The 17,807-nt window shown below is 43.1% G+C and overlaps 1 long non-coding RNA gene across 1 annotated transcript; it reads right to left on the bottom strand.

Moving 5' to 3' along the window:
* Positions 1 to 4,935: 4,935 nt before the first annotated feature.
* Positions 4,936 to 13,479, bottom strand: LOC306709558. The gene is made up of 3 exons (XR_013767479.1): positions 13,277 to 13,479; positions 5,898 to 6,005; positions 4,936 to 5,272 (listed from the first exon to the last, which is right to left on the bottom strand). It is a non-coding gene; the product is annotated as an uncharacterized lncRNA (long non-coding RNA).
* Positions 13,480 to 17,807: the final 4,328 nt, after the last annotated feature.

Below are 17,807 nucleotides of genomic sequence, written 5' to 3'. Positions count from 1 at the left end.
TGACAGTAATTTGAAAGAAAAAAAGGAAAAGACAGAAAAAAAGAAGAAATTCGCCTGTGGAGAAAATGAATCTTTCAGGTTATATGAGAAGTTGCCCGCACCCAACAGGAGTGTCCCTCATTCACGGGATGGCCTCTTCTTCTTCCACTCCGCTGCTGCCGGTAATACCCCTGCTTCTCTTTCTCTCTCTCTCTCTTTTTTTTGTATCCCCCCCCCCCACCTCTCACACTCCTCCTCCTCCTCCCTCCTCTCTCCTTCTCCTCATCGGTCAGCATCAGCATCCGGGTTCCGTTTTTTTTCCCCTCCCTCTCTCGCCCCCACCCTTTTTTACTACGGCAAAAGTCCCACATTATGTGATTGGCTGCAAGTACAGAAGAATACCAGGCTTCCAACCAAGTAGTACATGGTCCAAGTCAGTAACACAGATAAATGGAAGAATATAAACCAACGACAAAATATGGAATTTTAATAGAAATAGTCACTCATACCACGCATGTGTTTGATTCATGATTCTTGAATGCATGAATTGATGTATAAGTTGCTTACCATTCTTCTTTACGTGCCATTTTTTAATATGTGTTTAATACTGAGTAGTGATTTGCAAACGAGTATCACAGCATCACTCAAAGGAGCTGAATGCCACATTCAGAGCACATGTTGACTCTCAACGGCTCTCAACATGGCGACGGATGAGACGGCGGCTAGCAGCTAACAGTGCTAGTAGCGCCAGTTGGCCCGCGGACGGGGAGATGGACAACACTTTCCAGACGCCACAAGGAAAAACAAACCAACAGTCAGACAGATTGCTGAATGATGAATATGTTGTTACGGTGATGGTATAAAGTACATGGAGCAAAATGATTTTGTGCCCACAGTTTTATGTAATTATTCTAGCAATGCGTGTAGCTATAACATGCAGCTTCCTCTTATTATTGGGAGCTATATATAAGTAACAGATTGTAAATTCCGTCGAGGAGAACGGCAAAAAATAGTGACTTCCTTCTCTGCTCAGGTAGACATTAGTCCTCTATATCTATAGCTGCAGGAATGAGTCCTTAAACCAGGACATGACAAGTCAATGGGGGTTTAGCATGGGATTTTAGTTAGAACACGAGCTTAAAGGTCCATAATACGAGATTGACAGCGTTTCGATTGCCTCTCAACAGCTCTCAACATGGCAACGCCTGAGCCAGATTGGCCTACAAGGAGACAGCTGAGTCATAACTATCTCACATGTGACATAATTATGAACACTTCATTTAATAAAAACCCCTGGCTTGCTTGTGACTAAATGTGGCATACACGGCTTTCATGTGCTTCATTCTGTCTCAATAAAATTCTGTGAAAATACATTTTGGAAAACACTCAGCTGATGAACAGCCACTGTTCGCCTCTGACCCGTGGGACGGTCCATGACGTGCACTCACAAAACCACAGGGTTCTGGGTCACTGCATGCTGTGATTAAGGTTCCTCATTGTGATATCTGTATGACGCCGACTCCCAAATCTTTATCCCTTTTAATCTTAATCTCTTGATGCGGTCAGGATGATGTAGTTCAGATTATCTAATGGTGCCGTACTTAAATATGCGCCTGTGAGTTTATTTCTGTGAGATAGATGGTTTTTCCACATGAACAAGTTATGGGACATAAACATAGTTTTTTGTCACAGAGATATAGCTTATTTTCTCCACTATATGAAGCACGTACAAAACCTCCATAAATACATGCCCTACTACAAAAAAATGCTTCTTTAAGTGTTTATTAAATATCTCTGGGAATGATTTATATTCTTACAGAATGAACTGCTGGTAACAATAATATGCCAAAATCACCACAGATACCAGTAAAGTGGTGGTACCTGCTATTGTAAGTGCATTTGTTGACCACAGGGTGGTGCTGTTGTGCTATTGTATGAGCTACCATTTTTTTCACCATGTAATGAGCACCAGAGGGTGTGAACCGTGGTATTAAAGCCAGTAGATACAAATGTGTTCATTCTAATTATGAATGGCCAACACAGAACATTGTAGTCTCAAGAGGGTCCCTGTCAGCTGTCATTGACAACCATTATGTGAGACGATGCCTTTTTAGTTTGGTATAAGGTGGCAGGCCGACTTACCAATAGTGGTGGAAAGTAACTATATACAGATATTAATATTTTCTTACTTTCCACTTTTACTCCACTGCATTTTAGACGGCTTCGTCGTAATTGTTGCTGCTCTACATTTATTGGACAGCTAACATTACTAGTTACGCACTTTACAAATGTTACGTTAAAGCATAAATTGTAATCTTATGAATTGCAAACAAACACAGGACTTTCACCCAGGAGACTGCAGTTCGTTTCCTGTGTAAATACCAAAAGTAAATGTTGCGTTTTCACGTGTGACACAACATTTTGTAAGAAAGTCTGTTAAGGGCTGATGTTATTTATTCACGCTAGTTACGTAACATTGTTACGGTTGCTATGGTTGTTACGTGAAGTTGTTAGGTTAGGTTGTTACGATGTCATATGACCTGTGATCTCTTACCTTTTTTTATAATATTGTATTTTCTCATACATAGGCTAATGATGATGATCGGAAGCCCTGAGAGGCAAAAGAGAAAAAAACTATTCTGGTGATCCATTTTCTAAGTCTGATCTCAATTGTTTTCTCTCCCGTGTTTATGATTTAAAAACGTGTTCAAAAAAAGGTTGAGGGGTAACCCCCTTAGCCCTTCTAGCTCTTCTCTGCAGACTCGGACAGCAAATACCGTCTCTCGTCCCCCTTCAGTGGAATCTCCCCCAGGCATATCTGATGTCCAGGGCAGGGCAGTGCACAGTGTCACTGTGTTCATGTGACTACAACATGTGCTGCCATGTAGAGTGTTGTGCAAAGTGTGCAAATGAATGATTGATGTTACCGTTTCTATTGTGTTCAACGGGGGGGGGGCTCTTGTAAAGATAAGGCTGAAGATATTACAGTCTGGCTTTGGTCATAATTGAATTGTTCTGTGTCAAAGTATGCTCACCAGTAGTGTGTGTGTGTGTGTGTGTGTGTGTGTGTGTGTGTGTGTGTGTGTGTGTGTGTTAGGATGTAGGACATGGTTTGCTCTTTCACATGTTGATACCGGGGGAACATTCCTGGAACCATAGCGAGCCTGTTTACACAGGTCATAGATGCTGTTTACTGAGTTACAACCCATGTGAACCCCTGGACTGTCTTATGAGCTTCCACACTGCTCATATTTTGCATTACAGAGTCATTACAACTTTATCACCCAATGAGTGGTGTATGTGGGGCTCCATCGTGTGGTTGTTTTAAAAAACGAGAGAAATCCAACCTAAAGCTATACTTCTTAATATGGAGATATGTTTTCAAATTGGTTGTATTGGTTAAAAAAATAATGCAGGACTAATCGGGGGGTAAAACTGGAAGCTAACTGAGGTGTAATGAAAAATGTTACTGTTAATTCACTGTTGGGAGGTATTTAAATCGGACTGTTTTTATGTAATAAACACTCGGATAAACTCTATTTTCTGTTGTTTTGAATGACAGTCACGAGGCTGTTTTACACGACTATACGTATGATTTTAAGTGTTACAAACGTGCTCATAGTGGCTTTTAACTCCACACACACCTCTGACTGAAAGCAGGGGGCAGGCTAATCTGGCAGTGTGTGGGAGTGATGCCAAAAGGAGTTTGAATTTACCCTTTGGGGCTGGAATAGTACAGCCAAACAGACAGCTGACAAGTATTGATGTCTGCTCATGAGTCTATCTTTGTGTGTGTGTGTGTGACCTGAGAATCGCCTCTTACTTGGTTTCTTTAGGCAGTATTTAGATGAATACCTTGCACACTTAAGAGTTTCCTTTTGACCCCCAATTTACAACTGATTGATGTGCAAAGTGCATGTACTATTAAAGGATTATTTGTATGTGCTAAAGTGTGATGAATGATGGTAGCCTACACTGATTACTACTGTACCAAATATACAAAACTTAGCTGCATCACTTACATTTTGATGTGGTAGGATGACTCATCAATGTCTAAAATCGAATTATCTAAAATGTATTAATTTATTCTGGTTTGTGTTTACAGACCCTAAAAAATAGTTTAAAGATAAAGGGAAATGTGTCAATGACGACACTTGAGTGACAAAACATCTTCAGTAACTTTGAGTGAACCCGTGTATATATACACCAGTTAGTTCTGTGCTATAGGCTACTTTGCTCACAACGTTAGCTCGCTAACACCACGTGGAGCTTTTTAGTTTAGTTTGAAATTATGAGAAAGGAGACATTAAATCACACACACATGTACAACATGTAAAATATAGCACAACAAAGAGAGATTTAATTCCATGCTCATCCTTGATGAAGACTTCTTAATGTTAGCTAGCTAGTTAACTTTGTTAGCATTAGCTTGGAGGCTAAAATGCAATAACTATTGTTTTTAAGTTTGTGCAGTGATGCAGTGTAGTTTAAGTGGCAACTGTGGCTGAGTGGAGACCAGGGTTGTCTTTAAATCAGAAGGTTGGTGGTTCAAACCCCAGCTTGAAATAACTCAAAACAAATTCAAAACTATTACCATACCCATCTTTAACAAGGGATAAGTGTTTTGTAACAGCTTCTTTAAGTTTGTTTTCAGCAATCTTCTGAGTGACTTGTGTAACTTAGGTTTTGGTTTAGTTACACAAGTCACGTCCGAGTGTCGATTCTACTTTGACTTCAGCCCCTTCAAGCTCATACAAGAATATTACGTTAACATTTATTTTTTTCTCTTGGTCTATTTTCCGTAGGAATCAAATATGTCCATACTCCTTAATATTAAAATAGTTCAGACATGCAAGGCAAAACTCTATTGTATGCCAAGTAGAGGTCCAACCTCCAAATGGTGAATAAAAAAAGGCCCAAATTCAGTTTTTTTATACCAATTATTTGATACTTTTATTTCCATTTATAAGTATTCATCTCAAGTCGACAATTTACATTACAGCTCAGCTCTCTGGAATTGTCTACAAGTCGATGTGCTGCATGTCAGCTGCAGAGGGAGAAGGGGAATGGCGGTAAGACTGAGGGACACCTGATAAGCCTATAAGGGTGGGGAGGGGGAGGAAACTGTGGTTACTGCCCTCAAATCCCAAATTCAGCCCAAATCAACACTTTTGTTATTCCATGATCATCCTTATCATCATCATCATCATCATCATCATCATTGTCATCATTCAGTCCCGTGCTGTTGTGGAGAAGGGAATGCTGGGAACTTGGAGGACTCAGTGCAGTGGACCTGGAAGAGAGAGGACATAGAAGAAGAAGGGAATGAGGGAAAATGCACTTTTAGACCCCATTTACACCTTGTGATCTGTAACTGGAAAACATCATCAAAAAATGTGATTAATCGATCAATAGATTGACAGAAATATTATCCGTAATAATTATTTTGATTGTTGATGAATCATTTTGGGAACTTCTCAGCAAAAGTAATGGAAAGAATTGCAAAACATTCTCAAGTTCAAGTTTTTCTTGTTATTTGTGCTGCTTCTTCTTCTCCTTGCTGTTGTATTATCATATTTGGGTTTTCCAACTCTTTAAGAATGGGCTTTTTTTCCCAGGAGACATTTTGACTTGTCCTAAATAGTGAGTCAGCATAAAACCAAAGGCACCACATTGAATCCAGCCCTCATTCATTGTATTATTTACACCTGTGCTTTTCCTACCGAGACATGTCAAAGTGTCTTCCATGAAAAAGGCCCGTTACTCTGCAACGGTTACACTCTGTTGACAATTGTCTGCTGAAAGTGAGCGCGTCTGAATGCGACTCACAGATATAGCCTCATTCGTTAATTAACCCCCCAACCTGAATTGCTTGTTGTCGACTATGAATGAATCAGCGGATTGTGTCCCATTCTTACATTCGAGGTTGGAGGGCGACCCCTCATGACCCCTCAGCTGCACTCTTCACACAAGCAGCAAAGGCCTCCATCAGATCTTTGCAGCCCTCTGCTCCCTTCTCTGCCACACTGCAAAGAAAGATTAACCGCTGTTAGAATAAACATTGCACGAGTGATCGTTGCATTTCAATGTCACCTTCTCGCACAGATGGCATGCGAGCTGGAAACAGAAAGAGGAATGACAGCAGGCTTTAGTCAGCAGCAGTGGACTCAACTAAGTCCCGGTCCAACTAATTCTGTTGACAGAGCAGTTGGGCGTCTCATGTGCGAACAGGTTTTGATGGCAGAAACAACTATTAAAAAGTTATTTTTCCTCCTCTTTAAGATTTTTTTAAAGTGACTAATGCCGTCAGGGTGCTGAGCGTCTCCCCCCAATGTTCTACTTCTTCACACAGTGTGATCCCAACCACTTCAAGTCCCAAAATGAAGGACATCCGGTGAAATGTTCCCAGAAATGACGACTGCTCTGTGAGTTTGAAATGCAATGGTTGACGAAGAGAGAAAAAAAAAAACACAAGACAGAAAGAAGAGACAAAAGGGGGATGAAAGTGAGAGAGAGAGAGAAATAGAATGCGGGCTAACACGGGAGCAAACACAGCAGCAGACAGTGCCACAGTGCATTAGGGTGATGGAGCGAGAGGGAGGGAGCGAGGGAATGAGAGGGAGGAGGAGGGAGGGGTAGAGAGAGTCATGTGGGTGAGCCCATCTGTTTGCTGGGACACCAGAGAGGGAGGGAGGGAGGGAGGTTGCGTGATCATGCAGAGATGACAAGACACGGAGGTAAGAGGGCGAGCCAGCAGGAGGCGGGGCTTCGCGATAAATGAATATAAACCCATCCTTTGGCTCCTCCTATCACTTCATGACATCTGAACATCCCTCTGTTCTGCTTTTCCTCCAATCCCTTCTCTCAACCTACGGCAGCAATCCTCATCTCCATCATCTCCTAAACATCAGCCATCCATCCATCCCGGCTCAAATTCAAAATAAAGCAGCAGCTGCTTACCATATAAAACATATATTTTTATATATATATATTGCTATCTAGCAGTGGCCTACTAGGATAAGGTTTGTCTTCTTACAGAGTGAGCAACAGATATTCAGTGTATAAATATTCAGTAAACACTTCTCTATATAGTCGTTTTCATCGTTAGTGGCGGAGTCCGCCATTCCCGCGCAGGACTCAAATTACACGCATATTCTCAGGAGACTCACAGGAAACAATGCGTGCATGTTATTCAGTGATACCGTTTGTACTTGTATCTCATCATCAACCATCAATACTGGTACAAAACACACAAAAAAAACATTTCTTCTGCTCTCTGTTCCCTCTATGTCAATAACTATTTTAAAAAAGTTCTGGATTCCAAATTCAGAGCATTACTTATGACTGAGGGATTGCCATTATAAAACAGTTTTTTCCCCCCCACATATGTACATAAATACTTCCCAAAACCTGTATAATGTCCTGTCTTTTATTTTCAGCTTTGTGTCATCAGTCAAAACACACAACAGAGCAGAATTACCACAAATCTACAGTAAAAACATTGGAAACGCCATCACATGAGAGCTTCAAAGCCATTTTAATACACTAGCTTTGGGTCATCTCTGCTGCTTTATCTCTTTGGGTGCCCATTTGGTGATGTAACACACACAGCTGGCTGCCGCAGATTATCACTCAGCACTTTCCTTTGCCAGGAGGGATGGAGCGAAGTGTGTGCGTGCGTGCGTGCGTGCGTGTGTGTGTGAAGATGAGAGCCATCGACTTTGTCTTGCTGCAAGCGTGTCGTAGCGCGTGCGCCTGGACGGAGTCAATGAGTGCTTATGATTGGCAGAGAGTCTGACCCGGAGGCTGTCGATAATCCTGCTGCAGCAGCGTCGCTCCACCACAACACACATGTATGTACTCCTCCTCCTCCTCCATCCTAACAGGATGCGACTGAACGACAGAGTGGTTAGAACGCTAGAAACGCCTAAAGAAAGTCTCATCGAACCAGTTAGGGCTTGATTACGCAACGGGGGAAATGTGGGCTCTACGCAATTGTGTATTTTTCAAAATAAAAGCACTGCTCTTTATTCTAAAACTTATAATGTCATAATATTAACCTGCATTAATTCTAAAGATTGTCTCATGTGATTCATTTTCAGATCTCTACATATACATGCATGTAGTATGAAGTGCACACAGGGGCCATTACAGAGAGCATCAGAGCAGGGCTGGTCACACGGACAGGCAGGGGGGGCGGGGGGTGTAGAGGACCCGATGACATCACCACCACCATTACGCAATCTCCTGAGGGGAAACACGGCTCTGAGCGAGGTCCCGTTACAGGGTCATAGGGCACGGGGTTGTCACGGCGACCAGTGGCCGATCCAGACTCAATACGCTCATTAAACTCATTACATAATGCGGAAAAGTTTGACTCTGAATTCATCTCCATAACTGGTGGATCGCCAGCATGATTCGTAATCCGAAACCACCGCTGCCGAGCACCGGCCGCATCCTGATCACCGCTCAGGAGGAGCGACGGCGTCCTGCCGTCTCGGACACAATCAGGAAATGAAGGGCTGAATTATTTAGACTGATCTGGCTGTAGTCAGTCCTCTGGGACGCTCATGCATAATGGATCACCGAGCAGGTGCACGCAGTCCACGATGATGTATAGAGGCCAAATATTAGTGAAGAGATCATGTGATGAAGGCTATTATCTAGTGGGGAGCACACATGGATCAATGACGTGTCCCCGGGGCGTCTCGAGACAGCGTCTCCAAAACTTTTTGGTTCCTTGTGACCCGCCGTCACCGGTTGCATGACGTAATGCTGTGTAGAAGAAATACTTTTTTTTCTGCTGTCCCAGGCTGTTTATAATCTCATGACCCCTCAGATTAAAAGAATCAATAATAATTCAATAATAATCAAATCATTATTCACCGCTTCAGGCAGCAACAAAAATGACACAATCCTCTCATGTGTTTACCGTCACATTCAAGTCACAGAGCCAAGCGTCTGTGTTTTTAAAAAAAAGAATAAATACTGTCAGACTTTAATAAACCCAGGAGTTCTTTAACAATAATTACCACTGTTTTCCAAATGGTATCTGCTAATACAGGTGGAGGAAACCATCTCCTCGCTCATTTTGTGAGAAAAAATCCAACAAAATATATAAGATAAATATACAGTATATAACATGTTATTTCGTATGAAAATATGATAATACCAACAGACAAAGCTGATGAAAGTGTAACCTTTTTTCATGTTGAGCTCTGACGTGTCATTTCGATATCATACTAAACTCGAAAAACAGGTTAGAAATATCTGAGGATTCTGGAAATACCTCCACAACAGGTCACAATGGGCTCGGGTCAACCACTAACTGTAACGCAAATTCAGAAGTTGATGAAATTGTCAGTTTGTCTCGTGCTGGGATGGCTGAACTACATGGGCGTGGCTCACTGTATCCTAGTTTAAACACTAGATGTCGAGGAAATTTAGTAAAATGCTCTACGTCTTAACCTCTTGGCGCAGGACTTACATCTTCACATCTTACATTTACACCAACATGTTTGAAGTGGGCCCTTAGGCCATGAACAGAAACCAGTATTTGGCAATTTCTGCCTGTTTTAATTTGACATATTTACACTTAACATCACCGTAGTGTAACTGGGGACTTGGGGCATGCACTGTATTAGAGTTTAAGTAATAAGATGTAAGAGCAGCAGATACAGAAATACTTTTTCTAACCAACGTGTTGTGCAGTTATTTTGATTAAAAAAATAGTTTTCTGTGGGGTTTTCTGCTCTGGAAACACTGATCTTTCTCTCAGTGTAACCGGTTGAAAACTACACATTCGCTGTACTTTGGCCCATGACTCCTTCTATATTTTTCTGTATATGAGCCCACGATCAAAAAACTTGGACCGCCGCTGATCCAGTTGGACTGGAGACTCTTACGGTTATTAATACAACTCTGAACATGTGTAATCTATAAGAAGACCTTCTGGGAGACAAGAGTGCACAACTTCAGAGCAGCGCTCCGATTACAGCAGAGTCCCCGAATTCCATAACGAGAACCACCAGCACGGTTTCCAGTGGCAAGAATGCACATGCGTGTCTGCGCATACGTCCGCAGGCAATCAGTTACAGAGACATGGGTGTGTTTTTGTGTGTGTGGAGGTCAAAGGAAGAGGGGGGAGGGGCTATATGTTCCAGTCTGATGAAAGAGCCCGGGGTCTCAAAGTACACACAGTTAGTACTAACCAACATGTTAGCTAAAGGAGTTTGCAAAGTACTATTCGTGGTAAATATTAGCAAAAGAGCTCACCAAGCCCACATTCTGCACTGCAGGTCAGCACGGGTCTTATAGATCTGCCCTGTTGTTTATCAGGACCCAGGAGGAGGTCTTTCTAGCTGTGATACATTATTTAAGGGAAGTGAGGGAAAAAAAAGTAATGATAGTGACTTTTTTTCCACTCTTATCCAATAGTTATCTTCCTTCAAACACAAGTGTCTGCACCTTGAAACGATAAAGGCGGGTGTCGGCATCGAAGTCAAGACAAATTCAACTACGTTCTAAAAGACACTGTTGATGTGCATTGAAACTATAGCTGAGATATTTGTGCTGCACCGCAGAACAAAGCAGGACTCAATTACTTCTTGGAGATTTTTTCACTGCATAAACAAAGAATCAAAGTTACTTTAAGACTACTATAACTATATTCCAGCTGTTGGACAGGGGCAGAATTTGTGTAACCCAAACTTCAAATAAAGGCGTTAAAATTGTTAAACAAATAGACTGATGTGAAAGTGAAATGTATACTGTTCAACACATTTTAAAAGGCCTGCCATGCGTTCTTGTCTCACACATGCTCATATGGCCCGTGGCTCGTACGTCACCTCTGTGTGACTTTGCTAGTGTGACCGTGACAAGGTCAGAGCTACAAGTAAAGAAAAACAAAAACAAAATAATAATTCTCCCATGTAACCAAATAAACTATAACTTGTCCTGAAACTGTGGAAAAGTGATAAAATCTGACCTAGAGTGAGCATAAAGAGAAGCTCATCACAAAAACATGAGAGGAGGGGGGGGGGGGGCAAAACCAAAATGGCCGCCTCCACACGTCTCTGGCCGAGTTTGAATGTGAGGCCATTGCTTCTATCGGCTGACCTGGTTAAAAGAAGCAGGTGTCGGGTCGAGGGGGTCACATGATTTATGGAAGGGAACATGTCACGCCGTCCCGCATGTACAGTCTCACTCGTACAGTCTCACTCGTACACACTTCCATCCGTGGAGTCTATAAATACATAGGGGCTCATGGTGTTCATTACAGAGAGCCAGCCATGTGTAAGCTACAGTTGACTAGAAGCCGAAAATCAAAAACCAAGTAAAAACTATGTTAGACAGGTTATACTTTCAGAGTGACCACCAGTTTTAATCAATGTCAAATTGTCTCTTTGTCTCAAAGTAAATGGGTTTGTGGTCACAGTAGATGGCAGTAGATTCATCTCTTATTAGTCCCGCAGTGGGGACATTTGTTCTCTGCATTTGACCCAACACAAGCTTAAGAGATATTATTAAGGGTTTTGTTCTACGACATTAAACATTTCAGCAAATACCCTTCTGATGGGTCTGATGGGACTACAGAGGGGGTCTGGGACATTAAAGGGAAAGTTCACCCCAAAATCGAAAACACATGAACTCAATTTCTTCATGAAACTTCAACAAGGTCTGTGGATTATCTTCAGTAACCGGGTCATAATCTCTGTTTGCCATAAGTGCTTGTGTGGAAAAAAATGTGTACAAAAACACTTTTCTTGCAGATGTATCTAGCTGTATACTGGAAGGCCCTCAGATCAACACCGGTAGCTTAGCGCTACATTTGCTAGCGCTGGAGCCACCTGACTATCCACCTCTCAAGGTCACGGGTTCATGCTCTGCTGATATTTGCAGTCAAGGCCCCACATGCACTTATCACCTGAAACCGTGACGTGCAGCGTGACAACAACCTTGTCACCATGAACCCATGGCACTGTGCTTTAAAAAGACCCTATGGAGCGCCAACCTTGGCCCCTGGCTCCCAGTATAGGCCTTTTTAACGAGCAGCAGTAAACGGCCCCCTTTCTCCGTGACCGAACAATGTCTGCAGCTTTTAACAGCGATGGATCACTTATGTTCATAGCACCTAAACATGGAGCTGTCACAGAAAAATGAAAAGGGATCTTGAAGTGTCCTCTGACAACAATGGGGGGAGGGGCAAAGTTGGCGTTTGTAAAACTGTTACACATGATTAGCCCGCCACCCATGCCTTGCCCCACCAGCCCTCCCTCCTCCACCTCAACCTGCCGTCTTATCTAAAGGCCTCACACACACACCCACCGTCAGCTTATCAAGGCCCGACAGGCCGGCTGGGATTCTACTAGCCTCAAAAATGTGTCTACTCTGCATAAATATAATTATTAGAAAATAGAAAAATTAGCCCTCAAGTGGTCAAGAAATGCAGTTAACTCCTCCTGATGATCCATTTGAAGACCCGGCTCAGTGACCCTCCACACAAACCCCTATCTCTCCACATGGACCGTTCTAGAGAAGACGTGTGAAGGGTTGATGTGCGCCCAAGTGTTGTATCATTGCACACACACACTCACACACACACACACACACACACACACACACACACAGAGTAAATACAAGAAATCCCCCAAAATATCTCCGAGCTGCTGGCGTTCATTTTTTCTGTGACACGGCAAAAAAAAAAGGAGACGGACTAAAAGGGAACGCGCCAACGCTAGGTATTCTGGAGAAAGGGAGGCTGGTGACGCAAGCAGATTCCCGGCCTTCATCCATGCGTATGGATGAGAATCAGACATCACCCCGCTGCCACGCATCATTAATCCCCTAATCACTCTCCCCTTGCATAGGGTACCCCAAGTTCTCATAACCGCTAGCCCACCCCCGCAGCTACATAGGATGTCGGATTCTGTTACATTTACTTGAAAGACTTCGGTCTCTTTTGGTGGTTTTTCACAGCGCCAACCGCCCCCAATGCCCTTCGAAGAGACTCCATTTTAGCGTGGCGCGTTTCAGGATGCTGCGGTCTTCCGATGCAGAAATCGCCATTAGAAGGAATCAGCTGTTAGGACAGCCCGTTGTAGGGGGACTTGATTCAAATAGGTCAGGGTTTCGGGTTTTACCTCAAGACCTCTCGAAAGGCAGTGGAGAACTTGCGGAGCGTTCAGGGGGTGCACGAAGCTTCATGTGTGCGAGTTTGGTGTTGTCGTGACTGAAGGATGCGCAAAATAAAATAAGACACATTCACACAATGTGTAAAAAAAAAAACGTCACCTACCATTTGTCCAGGTCAGCCTTGATGGCGGCACAAGCAGCGGGGACGGGGGCCTCGGCGGGGGCGGCGGCGGTCTCGGAGTCCGACATGTCTGTGGTGGTGCTGGTGCTGGTGCTTGGTGTCTAGGGTGCTTGTCCTGTCCTGTTCTTGTCCTCCGCCTATGGACCCAGAGCCACCGAGAGACAGAGAGAGAGAGAGTAGAGAGAGAGACACAGCAGAGTTGAGAGTGAGTTTGTGGAAGGGGAGGGCGCACGGGAGGAGGTGGGAGGAGATAAACATGTGAGTGAGCAGCACACGTGTGTCCACAGCGGTCAGGGCGGTGGGGGTGGGCACAGGGGTGAAGGGGCATTAACCCAGAATGAGGTACAAAGGGAGGGGATTGGACAACAGGGGACAAAAGAGATTAAAGGTTGAGGTGTCTGCAAGGAGGAGCTCAACACCGGGAGCTACAACTCTCACCAAAGTATGTCAACAGTGGTGGAGAAAAACTCAACACATTCATTCATTTCAGAGCCCACAACATAATATCATCTCTCCATTGAGTTTGTGCCACCTAGTGGCGGCTTTGCGCAAGAGGTCTCAGCATCTTCTTGCTGCTGCTGCAGTCATCATGGCAGCACACGGCAGCCATGCTTCTTTAAAAAAAAAAAAAGGTCAGGGAATGTAAACGCAGCAAAAACAATGTTTTTGGGGCTGAACTAAAGTGAAAGGACGTTTGTCTTTCATGAGCGTCTTCTACAGCGACAGACTGCGTGTATTCGACACCATGTGGTAGCAGCGGCCTACATTGAGCCACGTGGTCTTGTAGGGATAAACTCAAGGTTATCCAAGGTCAGTCAGAACTTAGTAGGACTTCAGAAGTTTGGACGAGGCCAGAGACGACAGAGTTACTGTATCAAGAGAATCTTCGGCTTTTACACCACTTTTCCATTTCAATCAGTTCATTTTTCTGTCCACTAATCTAAGAATCCAAGAATCTTTGGACATACTTTGGACCCATATAGTTGCAGAACATTAAGAATGTCATTAATAGTTAGTAAAAGGATTTTTTTTTACGATATAGTTTTAACTTGCTAGAAAGTTATGATTACATTTGGTTTATATTGATTGCAGGATTGCCTACAATAACCAACACTGTATGAAGACACGTGACAATTTTATTTTCAAATATTACATTAAATTCAATGAATTTTTTGTACAATGGGAGTACAAGAGCTAAAGAGTTAATTTGCCTCAATAGGTTGCTGGTTTCAGCTTATGTAGCTGCTCATGTTCTAAACAAAGAATGAATGAAACATTATGTGTGTGCACTGCCCCTTTAACGGGATGAAGACATTATTACGACCCAAGTTTATCGTCCGCCATCACTGCGGACGCTGTAATATTACATCACAGTTACGCAACAACCTGCACGAGAGGTCGAAGCTGCTGCTTTGCATACAAGCTAACAGCATCGTGGGTTTAATCACGGAAACGCACATTACTTCGGTTACAAAGTGTGATTACTAAAACACAGAAAAGTGACTTTGATTAAGTTTATTTTACTAGCTTTCCGCGCGTCTCGTGCGTGTACCGGCGGCTCTTGGAGGCTCGCGACCGCTGCTCCCGCTACACACCTGCCTTAAACCTCTGCTAAATGAACGGCACCTATGACTTATGGGATATGTAGTACCGAGCGAATGCACTCGCGCGAGCCTCAGGCTGCTACGAAAGACACAAACAGCTTCTGTAGCCAAGGAAAAAAGGGGAAGAACAGAAGCCTCCTGTTTTATTTTAACCCTCTTTTAAAAAACAGTTTTAACCCCTGCTCAACCTGTGTGCCATATTGAGCACAACACGCATTAACTGGACTCTGCCGCTTCCGAAAATAGAGCCAGCTACTCATTCATATTCAGCAAAGAGGAGAGGAGGAAGATAAAAGTGTGCAGCGCTTTAATTACATCAGCATAAAATGTCAACCAATTAACTTCCTGCGTGGAAAAAAACGAAACTCCTCAATGCTCTGTAATGCATACATTTTTTTCTGGCACGAGGACACTAGATAAAGCAGGCATATAATAGGACTCAATTTTAATTTGGAAAAAGGTGTACAAGTGGTATTACATATATTGAATAGTAGCCTATATTATGAAGCCCCAGACTATTAATCAAATAACTCCAAATAATTCTGGAAAAAACTTTCTCTGTGAATGCAAGTCTCTCTGAAGCATAAAGCAAAGATAACTTCAATGAGAAGCCTCCACCTCCATGAGAGTCCGTGTGCCAAGAGGCAAGAAGGGAACATCATGTACTCTGAGCAACATGAGTGGCTTCCCCTCGCAGAAACCCAGCACATGAGATTGAATTCAGGAAACAAACCCATTAGTTGCCTACCTATCTGCAGATGGGATGTCTTGGTCCTGAGTTGGAAAACTCAAAAAGTGTCTTGAGTGTGTGCAGGAAAAAAATTGGAGGGGGGGGGCTTCAGTGTGCTGCAAGTGCTCTGTAGCCTTAGTGAATGTGATCTCACTGGGAAAAGGGGTGTGTGTGTGTGCTGTAGCGATGTACGCGAGTGTGTGCATGTGTGTACTCGTGGTATGTGCACTGCAAACATGGGGGCCGAAAGACAGAGGGGGAGGGTAAGAAAAAAAGAAGAATGGTATGGAAGCCTGAGCGGGGAGAGCTATAGGAAGGGTGGGGGTGGGGGAGGGGCTCTGCACATTTTGTAACATGTTCAATCCAACATGTCTGCCTGGCTGTGGTGGACTGCGGCAAGGTCGACATGCCATAAACACAAGTGAAATATAGAGGGTCTTCTGTATTCACGTGAACGCACACAGACACACCCACACACACACACACACACCCTTATTTCTTCTTTGCAAGACAACACAAGCAACAGCAATTGGCTTGCAGCAATTAGGAATTTAATTAAACATAAAATGTGTGTGTGTGTGTGTGTGTGTGTGGGTCTGTTACTGGAGGTGACCCCGTCTAGGTGATGAACTCAGTGGAGCCTTTAAAGTCAGTCTGTAGGTCACACACGGGGAGGCCCACCCATGCATGTGCGTGCGGCGCGCTTGTGCAGCACACGATGTGAGGAGGATTGAATGGAAGGAGGCTCATGTTTAAAGCAAGGTGTCATGAGAAAAAAACACAAAGGACGCCAGGCGAGCTCCAGGCTCCTGAACAAGACGGTCCGCGTGCCGTCCTTGCAAGGAGAGTGGATGTGTGTGTGGCTTTCTGAAGAGGTCTCCTGGAAAGGAAACAAAGGAAACTACTGTATTTACTTATTGTTCTTTTCAGGGTCCCCTTTAACAGCTCAGAAAACACATTGTTTTATCACATTGATACTTCATGACTTCTCTTATAAGAATGCTTCTAAACATGACAGAGGTATGTTACACAAAATAATGTATAGGTTGCACAATACGGTTCAATACAAAGGATTTTCATATGTCCTATGTGTTTTTAACGCAGCACTGCATCTCCAAAATTCCAAATGATCCTTTTTGGATTTGTGTCATTGGAGTTAATAAGAAGTTCAAGAAGGAAGTTGGACATCTTCGAGGGCAAATTGGCCCAAAACGTCAGTAATGCAATGGATCATAGGGCACGGGAGGCCTCTGGACAAGGGAGCGCCATAAAGACGGAAGAAGGAGAACAAGAAAAACAAGAAGAAGTTAAAAAGGCTAAATAACAACAGCAACATAAAGCTACTTTTTCAAACCCACTTAATACATTTATTAACCAGAGAACTCACATATGAACATAGTAGCCCCATCGCATTACTAAACGTACTTCTTTGTCTGTAAATGACTGTTTGGCAAACAAAAGGAATCTTTATAGTTCATTATGCACAGTCCACATGACTGAGAAAACGTGAAATGTGTCTTTGTTTGATGTATGTTCATGCTTTATGTTCTGGTCTTTCTGTTTTGACTCTCATTCACCATAAATGGCTCTGTTCACAGCCTTAAGACATAATAACACATTCAACACTTGATATTCAAACCAGCTGCTACAGCCTCTCTGTCTCTGTCAGTATGTCACGCGATCAGCTAATCACTGCAGTCAAAAACATTGTTTTTCCTGCTAATAAGACAGAGGTATTGACCTCAAAGTTGTATTACTGAAGTTGTTTGTTCTCTGTCTCCATTCTCTCCCCTTCCTCTCCCTCTGTTAACCCATGTTTGGTCTGTCTGGCAGTGTAGTTCCACATATGTCCACCAGGCGTCCCCGTTGAGTTCCTGTCTCTGTCATCTGCCCTGCATAATTGCAAATTATTTGTTAAACCAGAACTGATGTCTGCAGGCGAGGCACAGTAAATATTTCCCTGATTGTGGACACAAAAAAAAAGACTTATTTCTGACCGGAAAAAAATGAATGCAACATTTTTATATAATCTCCAGGGAAAAAACACATTAAAAGGGAAAAATATTAAATGCTAATGATATTTTTTTTTACGCATACAGCAGTGAGGTCTGTGGGATCCCAACACTATACACACACAGTACAATAACAATACCAGTATATATATTTATGTTCATTTTAG

Source organism: Pholis gunnellus (genome assembly GCF_910591455.1).
Source record: "Pholis gunnellus genome assembly, chromosome: 17".
NCBI lineage: Eukaryota > Metazoa > Chordata > Actinopteri > Perciformes > Pholidae > Pholis > Pholis gunnellus.
This window is presented reverse-complemented; position numbering and strand designations above follow the sequence as displayed.